The sequence below is a fragment of the Moschus berezovskii genome, chromosome 23, assembly GCF_049115385.1.
Source record: "Moschus berezovskii isolate FMDL1 chromosome 23, NW_MosBer_1.0, whole genome shotgun sequence".
In the NCBI taxonomy this organism is placed as follows: domain Eukaryota; kingdom Metazoa; phylum Chordata; class Mammalia; order Artiodactyla; family Moschidae; genus Moschus; species Moschus berezovskii.
The window spans coordinates 44,887,289-44,899,800 of NC_142482.1; positions in this window are offsets into that span (position 1 = coordinate 44,887,289).

Here is a 12,512-nt window from a genome sequence, read left to right on the forward strand (position 1 = left end):
CCTTTCTCTTCTCTCTGGTGAAGAAAGAAAAACACTGTGGTCAAGTGTCAGCGACAGATAAAGTGGAGGGAAATGCTTTCTGACATTTGCTGCCAGGATCACCAGACAAGTGACTTAGTCTGAGTCAATGGTGAATATTCCCTTATTGCCGAGAAAGGACTGATGAGTCCCACTACATTTGACATGTACTGTCTTTGACACATATCTCTCCTCCCCACGAGTCAGTGACATGAGCAGCCCTGGCTTTGGATGGTTGACTTTCAACTGATCTTCCATTTTACTTTTAATATGTTTTTTTTCAAGGCTTATTCATTTATCTATTTCTCCATCTATTTTCAAATCCACTACTGGATTTATATACATTCACCTCCCCAATTAAAGTTTGGTAAACATGTAGGCTTGATCTGAGAATTTTTTAAAAATTGTTTTCTTACTAAAAAAAGTTGAGACAGAAGCCTTAATTTCTAGTTTCAAAGAACAGTAAATTCATTGCTCAGACCCTCTGTGACCTGGCTCCCCTGCCTCATAAATGAAACAGATGATACCTGAAGAATTTATCAAGAGGAATAAAACTGACTTCTTTTGAGATGTTCCCTGTCACCTGTGCTCTTCATTAGGTGGGGACCAGCTAGTAAAACTAGCTCCCAGCTCTGTTCCTAGGTGTTTCATTTAACTTTGTTTTGTATTTTCAAGACACAATTCTCTGATATGAGTGAAAGATCCATCACTTTGAGCTCTTTAGGTTTATTTCAGTTGTGGGTTGAATTGTAAATCTTTGTTTTTATAAGTGCAGTGAGATGGGCAAGGAGAATATCCACACAACACATGCTGGAATGTGTTGTTAGTTTATTGCCACGTGTCTGACAACCTGGAAACAAATGGTGTTTAGAATAACAGAGAGCTAGCCAGAGAGGTGAGTGATACGTGAATGGTTGTGGTCAATCTGAAATGGACAATCCGATCAAGTGGATAATCGGTTTAACGTAGATGCTGAGCAGCTCTCCTGCCTTTGCAACAGCAGGGTGCAGGGTTAATTATTTAGGTTTTAGGTAATTATTTCCAGTATTCAATTTCACCTTTTCTGGGACAGTATATAAGATGGTCACCTCCTCTTTAAAAAGTAAGTTCTAAATGTTAGTAATATAGATAGAATTATTTTTGTGAGATTGTATGAAACTAAAAATTTAATGTGAATATTGCATCCATGAAATTAAAAGATGCTTACTCCTTGGAAGGAAAGTTATGACCAACCTAGATAGCATATTAAAAAGCAGAGACATTACTTTGCCAACAAAGGTCCATCTAGTCAAGGCTATGGTTTTTCCACTGATCATGTATGGATGTGAGAGTTGGACTGTGAAGAAAGCTGATCGCCAAAGAATTGATGCTTTTGAACTGTGGTGTTCGAGAAGACTCTTGAGAGCCCCTTGGACTGCAAGGAGATCCAACCAGTCCATTCTGAAAGAGATCAGTCCTAGCTGTTCATTGGAAGGACTGATGCTAAAACTGAAACTCCAATACTTTGGCCACCTCATACGAAGAGTTGACTTATTGGAAAAGACTCTGATGCTGGGAGGGATTGGGGGCAGGAGGAGAAGGGGATGACAGAGGATGAGATGGCTGGATGGCATCACCGACTCGATGCACGTGAGTTTGAGTGAACTCCGGGAGTTGGTGATGGACAGGGAGGCCTGGCGTGCTGTGATTCATGGGGTCGCAAAGAGTCAGACACAACTGAACAACTGAACTGAACTGAAGATCTTTTAAAAAATGCCTGAAAACATTATTTATCTTGGAAATTTTGTAAACAAGATTTAAAAAATACAGATCCCAGAGTTACCCTTATATATTTATTTAATACAAAAATAATATTTTTTATGGACTTATTCCCCCATTGTTTTTTCTTTTGAATTTCTACATATTCTTTTTCAAGCTGAAATATGAATTAGAAACATTTTTATAGAGGAGTGTTTGTATGTCATGGTTACTTTAGAAGCTTCATTGGTTTATGTAAAATTGAATAGTTTTCCAAATTTGGATAAGTTATCTCAACAAAACAGATTCCTAGAACCATTTAACATCTATTCATCTGAAAGTTTTGGGGGACTGTCATTTCAAAGAAAGCAAAAAAATATGCCAAAAGCATAGTTTGGAAGTAAGAATAATTTTCTCTTTTAATGACATATCCCTTTCTGTGGATTCCTTGACCTCAAGTCCTCACCTGGAGGATGGTGTGGTGAATGAAAGATGTGGTCATTTTGATGACCTCAGAACTTGAAGAAAGATCTAAATTGTTTTAGTGTATTGGTCTACTACCAGTTTTGGAAGACTATTATGTCGTTTTCAACAGTGAGATTAAATGACTATAGAGAACAAATCACCAACATATTAATGCTGCTGGTTTATGAAAACAAAAGCAATCTATTTATTTGTAGATGCATCCACTTTTATCTGTGTCCTTCCTAAGTATGTTCCGGAGACAAATAGTGACTAGGTAGAACTTTCTAGAAGAGAATAAAGGCTATATAGCTACACCCATGCATGCCGTGCTCAGTTGCTCAGCCTTGTCCGACTCTTTGTGACCCCATGGACTGTAGGCTCCCAGGCTCCTCTGTCCATGGAAATTTCTCAGGCAAGAATATTGGAGTGCCAATTCCTACTCCAGGGGATCTTCCCAACCAAGCAATCGAACTCGTGTCTCTTGTGTCCCTACATTGGCAGGCAGGTTCTTTATCACTGTGTCACTTGGCCTAATCACAGCTAAATCTAAAATTTGAGCTGTGAAGAACAGATCAATTAAATGGAAATCATAGAAATAAAAAGGAAAATTCTGATCGTAAAGCCAGGTAGGTTCAAAAGGGGCTTTCTTTAAGCTTATTACAGGATGTATAACTGTAATTAGAATAAGGACCCAACATATTATGGCCAGTTCTTAATTACATTAGCATTAAAGAAGTAATTAATAAGAATATGTGCATACTATGCAAATCATCTTGTATGTAGTGATTTGCAGGACTGTTTAATGCATGGTGAGCCAGAGTTCATGGATCCACAGAAGGCTAAATTAAATTGCTTGATATAAAATCTAATTGGGCAGTTTTAAATTTTATGACCTCCAGCACAATATGATTCTAGGAAATGAAAGTGAATTGTTCTGTTACTCAGAGATCACGTTATAGGATATCCAGTATGTCCTCCATATATTTATAGTGCTTCTTTAACATTCCTTCTTACGTTAGCCTTCCTTTCCTTTAACATAGAACACAGAAAGAATACATTAATCATTGCCATTGCTTTTTGAACTCTACAATTAACAGTCAGGTTTAGTATAAAGAGTACACAGTGAACAAATAGCATTTTTGGTATGAAATCTTAGAAGTGTCCATTGTATTTATTTTGGAACCAAAGGATTTGTACAGTGGACAGTATTTTTTCATACTGTCATTATACCAAAGACTTGTAATATTAAGAAATGCAGATTTTATTTATTGTCTTCTTGGTTAATAGCCTACATTTAAGAAAAGAAATGTAATCGGAATCTTGGACGAAAGAGGAATGCTGATTGAGGGTTCAGTTTTGGTGCATGTTTTATTTTGTTATACATCAGTAACCTTTGCAAAAATATTCTCCTGGCAGTAACAACATTAAATCTCAAGTAGCATACGATGCAATTTGTGTCAACTACCTCAATTCTAGATGCTGGGCTAAGACAACACTGCCCTAAGTGCTTTGAGCAATCATCCTTAGCTGGAAAGGCTATGCTAACCATACTGTAAAATGAGTTGGTTCAAAATGAGCAGGCTGAAATAAGAGATGATTTAGTTCCGTGATCCGCTTGGAACCTGGGGCGTATTCAAAATCAGCTGTGAACTGCCGGATGTTATTAGAAGTAGACAACCTGCTAGGTTAAACTTAAAGTCCTATTTTTACAAATAAACCTGCTGGGAGTGGGCTGCCATTAGTGGCCCAGCAATGCCACAAATGGCTTTTCAATTGCGAGTCACTTCCTGTGCTGTTTCCAAAATACTATAAAAAGGTATAAAGAGCAGGAAGAGAGAGATGACTTTTATCTCCTTTAAAAAGTGTTATACCATGTAAGACACAGTTTTGGGACTTTACTGTGTGAAGCATCTCCAGTCTGCAAGGCCTCCTGAGAGGACAGGGCTGCCTTTCTCCTCTCATCATAACTGTGAGGACAGCCTTCTGGAATTTGCTAGTGATTGAACTGACATTTGGTTCCTGTACTTTTTTTAGTTGTATACTGAGACTCTATACTTTTTAGCTGACCTGTCTTTATAGTTAGAAATGTCTTTTAATAGTAGGCTTCCCTGGTGGCTCAGATGATAAAGAATCTTCCTGCAATGCAGGAGACCTGTATTGGACCCCTAGGTTGGGAAGATCCCCTGGAGAAGGAAATGGCAACCCACTGCAGTATTCTTGCCTGGAGAATTCCATGGACAAAGGAGATTGGCAGGCTACAGTTCATGGGGTTGCAAAGAGTCGGACATGACTGAGCAACTGTCACTCACTCACTCACGTGGTCAGACTCTGTGATATATTTTTGAGTGTCCTCTCTTTATCTATATTGCATTAACTGCTAATGGGGTGGGGGCAGAAATTAGAAAACAAAAGTTGTGGGTCAGTGTTCTCAGGAAGCTTATAATGTGGTTTTCTCAGTCAAGAAACACTGAGGTCCAATGTCTTCAAATTATGCTGGATTTTTTTCTTACCTGGTATATAGTTGTTTACCCAAAACTATGGTGGGTGAAAGAAGTGAAGTGAAATCGCTCAGTCGTGTCCGACTCTTTGCGACCCCATGGACTGTAGCCTATGAGGCTTCTCAGTTCATAGGATCTTCTAGCAAGAGTACTGGAGTGGGTTGCCATTTCCTTCTCCAGGAGATCTTCCCGACCCAGGGATCGAACCCGGGTCTCCCACATTGTAGGCAGACGCTGTACCCTCTGAGCCACCAGGGAAGCCCAAGTGGGAGTCCAGAGTTTGCAATCAAGGTGGAAAAAAACAACAAAACTGTCTCTTTACTTTCAGTCATCTGCTACCATAAGTTCTGGTTGAGTCTGTGAAAGTAATGATTATCGTTACAGTGCTGGCAAAGTAACGTGTGAACAGATTAATCAGAAACATCTCTTTGGATGTGGCAGGTTGATGTTTCTTGGTGTTACACAGAAATTGTCAGACTTCTCATGTTTATGCCAAATATTGCTGCTGGAGGAGAATTAATTTCTAGTTTGGATACCTGTTAGGTAGCTATTCTTTTTACTAAAGTGGATGAAATATATCTTCCCTCAGTTTGATTATTCATACATGTTTATTGTGCACCTATTAGCTTTGGGCTGCCTGGTAAACTAGATGAAACAGTCGCTTCTCTTGGAGCTTATGATCCGGATATGTAGAACATGATAATTTGCAGAGCATATATATACATATGAAAGTGAAGTTGCTCAGTCGTGTCCGACTCTTTGCAACCCCATGGACAGTAGGCTGCACCAGGCTCCTCCGTCCATGGGATTTTCTAGGCAAGAGTGCTGGAGTGGGTTGCCATTTCCCTCTCCAGGGAATCTTCCTGACCCAGGGATCAACCCAGGTCTCCCGCATTGATAGACGCTTAACCGTCTGAGCCACTAGGGAAGCCCATATAGGTGTGTACGTATACATAGCTTCTGAACATATATATATATGTATGCCACTGAAAAGGCACATTCACTGCAAAAGGACTCATGTGTATAATATATGTGAACAAAAAGATGTGGGACCTCTTCCTGGATCTGTGTGGGCATCTTGCTGCAGTCGCACACCCGCCTTATTTTGAGCTACATTTTCTGATTCTTGAGAAACTGGATTAACTCCTTCAGTGTGGCTTGTCCACAATGGCAGTGGTGCAATCACAGCTGGCTATAGGACCAGGTATCCAGATGGTCACCTTGTCCAGAGCCACAGCATTGTGGGGGTAAGCAGCATGTTCTAGAGGGCACTCATCATATGTGACTGTTGTATGGCCATCAATCTCTTTTACTTTCAGGGTGTCTTCTGAGAATCCCCGGAAAGACTTCTCACAGCTGCAGAGGGGTGGTCTGGGGGCTCCTACAAACTCAGGTCCTGGCAGGCTGCCCTGAGAGCTGATGAAAGCAGTATCTCCCACTTAATTGTAATGCATTCTCAGCTCATCATGAAAACAGCCCTTGGAAAGCTCTGTTCTGAGTAGGGACTTTTGAATATTTGAAATCATGACCCACAGATCTACTCAGGACTTCCTTACCCACCAGTGCACACGCCTGAAATAAATGCTTCAGAAATATTTACTCTTACATTACATTATGTAATTCCTTCTTATAGTTTTTCTTCTATTTTATTTCAAATTTTAAAACTCCAGTTATGATGCACTAAATTGATTTTGCTGTGTACTGGAAGGTTGTGATATGCAGTGTGAAAAACACTGCACTAAAGTAGTAATGAAAGATGAATTCTACCCTATGTGATTGCAAGGTCATTTACCAAAATAATAGCTACAAAGTCATGGTTGATTTTTATTCTTTCTCTTTGGACTTTCCTGTATCTTCTACACCTTCTGATGTAAACTGCTATTTGACAAGCAATGCACTTCATTTAGTGTGTCAATTAATTTTCTTATCTCTCTTCTGTGAGTTAAACTTTATTACTGATTTTTTTTCTCTCTTGAAAATTCTTCAAATATTGGCTGATTCCATGAATATTTTTTCCAATAATGCTTTAATATTTATTTGTTAGTTTTTTATTCCAATTACATAAAATAGAATTTACAGGGAAATTTACCTTTCAGCAACAAAATGGGACTTACCTGAACAAAGGCCAAACATGAGCTGGTGGTCATTTTGCTCATTCTGCAGTGAAAGGCAGCATGGAAGAAATTAAATCCACATGCCATTAAAAGTAGAAAGCTTTTGTCTTTATGGATTAAAACAAAGGATCTATTTGGAGTTAGTTATCTTAAAACTGCAAAGAGTCTTGCCAAATAAGCTTTCCCTGGAGAGAGTATAACCAAGAAGGACATCATGATTAATGAAGCATGTTGGTTATTCCTCAGTATTGAAAAAAATGATACTCCATGCCAAACCGACACTTTTTTCTTTTGTCTTCTGAGCTGGAAAAAGCTAAATTAAAATTTGTAGTGGTCAACAGACATAATATATTATTATACAAAATAGTGAAGACACAGAGCATCTATGTAATGATTACAATTTTGAAAAAAAAGCAAATGAATAGAAAATAAGGGGAAACACTTAATAGAATAATGACTGCAGTGAAAGTCATGGGTACTTTATACTCTTTTTATCTGAGCTTTCTAGTATTTTCCATACCTTCTACCGTAAACATTTAGTCATCTGATAATCAAAAGACTAAAAGTAATTTGGGTTTTTGATAAGCTTTTGTCAAGTGTTTGTTTATTCTTTTGACAATATCTTGAGAAACCTGTATGCAGGTCAGGAAGCAACAGTTAGAACTGGACATGGAACAACAGACTGGTTCCAAATAGGAAAAGGAGTACGTCAAGGTTGTATATTGTCACCCTGCTTATTTAACTTCTATGCAGAGTACATCATGAGGAACGCTGGGCTGGAAGAAGCACAAGCTGGAATCAAGATTGCCGGAAGAAATATCAATAACCTCAGATATGCAGATGACACTACCCTTATGGCAGAAAGTGAAGAGGAACTCAAAAGCCTCTTGATGAAAGTGAAAGAGGAGAGTGAAAAAGTTGGCTTAAAGCTCAACATTCAGAAAACTGAGATCATGGCATCTGGTCCCATCACTTCATGGGAAATAGATGGGGAAACAGTGGAAGCAGTGTCAGACTTTATTTTTTGGGCTCCAAAATCACTGCAGATGGTGATTGCAGCCATGAAATTAAAAGATGCTTACTCCTTGGAAGGAAAATTATGACTAACCTAGATAGTATATTAAAAAGCAGAGACATTACTTTGCCAACCAAGGTCCATCTAGTCAAGGCTATGGTTTTTCCCGTGGTCATGTATGGATGTGAGAGTTGGACTGTGAAGAAAGCTGATTGCTGAAGAATTGATGCTTTTGAACTGTGGTGTTGGAGAAGATTCTTGAGAGTCCCTTGTACTGCAAGGAGATCCAACCAGTCCATTCTAGAGGAGATCAATCCTGGGTGTTCATTGGAAGGACTGATGCTAAAGCTGAAACTGCAATACTTTGGCCACCTCATGCCACAAGTTGACTCACTGGAAAAGAGTCTGATGCTGGGAGGGATTGGGGATGGGAGGAGAAGGGGACGACCGAGAATGAGATGGCTGGATGGCATCACCGACTCTGTGGACATGAGTTTGAGTGAACTCCGAGAGTTGGTGATGGACAGGGAGGCTTGGCGTGCTGTGATTCATGGGGTCACGGAGAGTCGGACACGACTGAGCGACTGGACTGGACTGAACTGAACTGAACTGAATAAAGTCACTTAAAGTATAGCATGAAATAAATCCTTTCAAATAGTTCTAGAAAAAGTTTGAAATACTTTATTTCTTTGCCTGTAAGCTGTAACAGTTTGAGACCAAAAGAAACATGTGCTCTTATTTCTAGTTCCCAGTTTAACCTAATTCCATGGACTTATCTCTTCATAGTAATTTGAACCCAGGATTTTGTTAACTTCTACTTTTCAAAAATCACTAATTCTTTAGTTGCACAATAAATTAGGAGCTTGGACTGAAGAAAGTTAAGATTAATTTTTAAATACTTAACCAAAATATATGTGTTGAAGAGAACTGTATACTCTTTAAGTTATTGTTTGTATTGCTATCACTCAAATCTATAAATTTTGTCTTAGACACTACCCAAGAGCATGTTTATAAACTGTACTTAAATGGTTTTTACCAAAAGTTTGCCATTCTATCATAAAGCCCTTTGACAAATTCAGAAGAAAATCACATCTCTCTTCAAAGGATGAAGATGAGTGCCAGCCCCTTGCCTCTTGTCAAGCACAGCATATGTATTGTCGGCTTCCAAAACTTGTACATTTGATTAGGCTGTTGAGATGCCTCTCTTCTTCTTTCTTTGTAAAAGTCTTACTTGTCCTTGGAAGCCTAGAACCTCCTAGTGACAACTGGTGTGATCTTTTTGTGCTGTGCAAGTGGTTCACACCCCAGTTTTGCTACATAGCTCTGTAGTGCATTTTCACGTATGGCTTCACTTTTCATAGAATTTATATGTTTCTGGATGCTTGATGCTTTATTCCACTTTGAGTCTTCAGTGTCTATCAAAATTCCTGGGTCATGAGAGTTATGACAATTATTTTTTGAACAAATTTAATATGAGAGTAATGTGATGAGAGAATTATTATGCTTGTATTAAATAACGGAAATATCTTTAAATCATGTGTGTAACACTCAAGGTTACCACCCTGAAGGAATACAGTCTTATGAAAATGTTTATGTTTTCTAATGTCCGTTAAAAATATTATTTTATGCTAAAACTTCATGTATGTCTGCTCTGGACAAGGCATGTCTTAGGTATCATGGGGCAAAACTCAACTCTTATTCCCAAGGAACTTATACTGTAGTTTATGAAGTTAATAATTGTTTGCATGAAAATCATCTTTTGTATGTTAATGTGTATGTGTATGTGCCAGCAAGCGTGGGGCATGTGGGGGGCATGGGGGGCATGCTGGGAACTAGGAGGACCTTGGTCACTCCAGCACCTAGATGGGGAGATGCAGCCTGCGAGAAAAGTGAAAAATAACAAAGAAAAAGAATGGGTAAGATTTGATGTGGGTGTGTGTGTTTAAGGATGAATTTTTCTTTTAAGAACAAGCACTGTGTTTTTCTGGATCTTGAGGGAGCTTGACGCCACAGTTTTGCTGGCTTCCCTTTCATGCCTGAATGTGGAGAAGGAGGCCAAGTGCCTCACTGACACGGTCGCTTTCTTCCTACCGGATTTTGCTAAACCATATTGGTGAAAAGAGGGAATTCCTAATAAGTTGTGAGAGAAATGTAGAAAACTTATCATCTTCCTTAGAGAAAGCCTGATTGATGTTCAGAAGGTATATATGAAAAGAAAGGAAGTCAGCTACCCAAAACATACACACTGAAATGCTATGCAGAGCAGATCTGCTTGAGGTGAACTTGTGACTAAGGAAAAAGCCATGTGGGGGAAAAATGTTCTGGGTAGTAGACTCATTTCCTATTTTTGAAAAATAATCATCCTCCAAGAAGAGTCCATGCTCTGGAAACAAACATACATGTTTCAAAGGAGGTTGGGCTTCAGAGGAGCTATGGAAGTGTGGATGACACAGGCAACTGGCTGGAAGCTAGTGCCTTATCCTTCTTTTAGACTGGAGAGTAGTGAACGCTTTAAGACACAAGGGAGAGGGTGATGGGTGAGATGCTGAGAACCCTTGCTCTTTGCCAAGTGATACAGTGAGCCGGGATGATGTTCTGTGTGGGGACGGAGTAATGATACTATCCACTGACACCATTTATACATCCCAGTTAATGTCTGATGCTACTTTGGTTTGTTGAGGTTGTTTTTTTTTTTTTAATTTGGCAAATAGTTCCATTCTAAGTACTTACAAGGAGATGGTGTAGGGCAGGCAGTCAGAATGACCTGAATTCCCTCCCGGCTCAACCTGATAATCTTAATATGTCACTTAATCTTTCTGAGCCTCAATATCTCTTCATTTGAAAAGTAGAGATTACATTTGTCTCCTAAAGTCATTGTGATGGTTAGGAAAAAAGTGTATCCAAAAATGCCCGCTGTTGTGGTTGGCACATAGAAGCACACAAGATGCTGATAGTAATAATGCCATCAAGGTCATGTAGGGTTGTCGACGATGGTCTGTTTTTCTAGGATTGCGGACTTTGAAATAGTGAAATGTGCTCTCCCGCAAAGAGTCTTGGGTTCTGTAAGTTAGAGGAATCTCAGTATCAGAGCCCCACCATACACTTTCTCATCTGTGGCAGAGGTATGCCTGTGAGTCTGAATAGCAGAGTCATGGGAATTGCTCATGGGCACTTTCTTGTCTCCTTCTACACTTGAGTTCTAGATCCACTGGCTAGAGGGCAAGTCCCCACGTATGAGAGGAAATTTAAAAAGTGTCCTCTAACTTGTTTAACTTCGGTGAGCCATCTCCCACATTAATGAAGAAGTTAGCTTGGCACATGTGACTGCCTCCCACACACACAGTTCAGAGCTGAAGTTGAGTCATCCCCTTACATTTATTCACACACACAAATTTAGAGCCTCTGCAGGCTTTGCAAGTTATTTCCTTTCACTTCAAAAATAATTTGAATTTCAGATACATTAAAAAAAGAGAATGCTACCACTGACAGAAGAACACATTCCTTCCTAAGTTCATGTTCTTTGGAAATGTTGAAGGCATCTGGGAAGGCAATGGATTGAAATATTTCTTGAAAAATACTGAAACCAAGATAAAAATTGAATAGGCTAGGTAGAAATGACATACAAATCCAGTGGGACTTGCTGACATATACAGATTTGTGAAATTATATTATTTTTATACTTACAAGAAATTAAGCCATCAAATATGCACCAGACAGTGGTTGGGAATAGGACTGAGCAGTTGGGAAGTGGGTATAATACCAGCAATTACTTTTGAATCTAAACTGGCTAGGGTAGTGGTCTTTTTAAAGAGTCAGTTGCATGGTCCTTTTTTAAATTCATTTTTAGATTACACTTATATTTTGAATTGAAGAAGGAAATGGCAACCCATTCCAGTATTCTTGCCTGGAGAATTCCACGGACAGAGGAGTCTGGCAGGCTACAGTCCAATGGGGTCCCAAAGAGTCGGACTGAGCGGCACTATATGTCGAATAAGAAAACATGGTTTAATATTGAAAAATTGTAAAAGGTAGTAAAAATATTTCCCTCCCAATGCCTTTCCCCAATCTCCTATGTTCTCTTTCTTGTATTTTTTCAGCCATGTCTTATGTGTATAAGAAAATGTATGTGTTTATGTGTATAATTTTGTTAGACATTGCCAAAGCATTCTCTGAAGAGTGTACCAATTTACAGTACTACCCTTGCCAAATTTACATTACCCCCTTGGCTGACAGCAGATTTTACCCAAGTTTTCCCTCTAGACGTTTTATGCCTTTTCCCATATTTTTGCCCCTTCAGGATATTTTTACATAGTAGAAAAAGAGACATTTTTGAAATCAGTGCTACTTAAAAATTCTAAACAGTGCTTAACATTTAAAATTCTGGGTTCTCAAGGTAAGTTGCTTGGATTTGAATCCAAACTCCAGTGCTTTCTAGCTGTGTGGGCTTAGGATAGCTATTTCACATCTTTGAACTTAATATAGTCCATGGGGTCCCAAACAGTCGGACACGACTGAGTGACTGAATAACAAGAAAGTGGGGGAAATAGTTTGCCTTGCTGACATGGTGTTAGGAATAAATAAGATAATACATGTAAACTCTGGAACTTTGCTGTTATGTTGCTAAGTCATGTCTAACTCTTTGTGACCCCATGAATTGCAGCATGC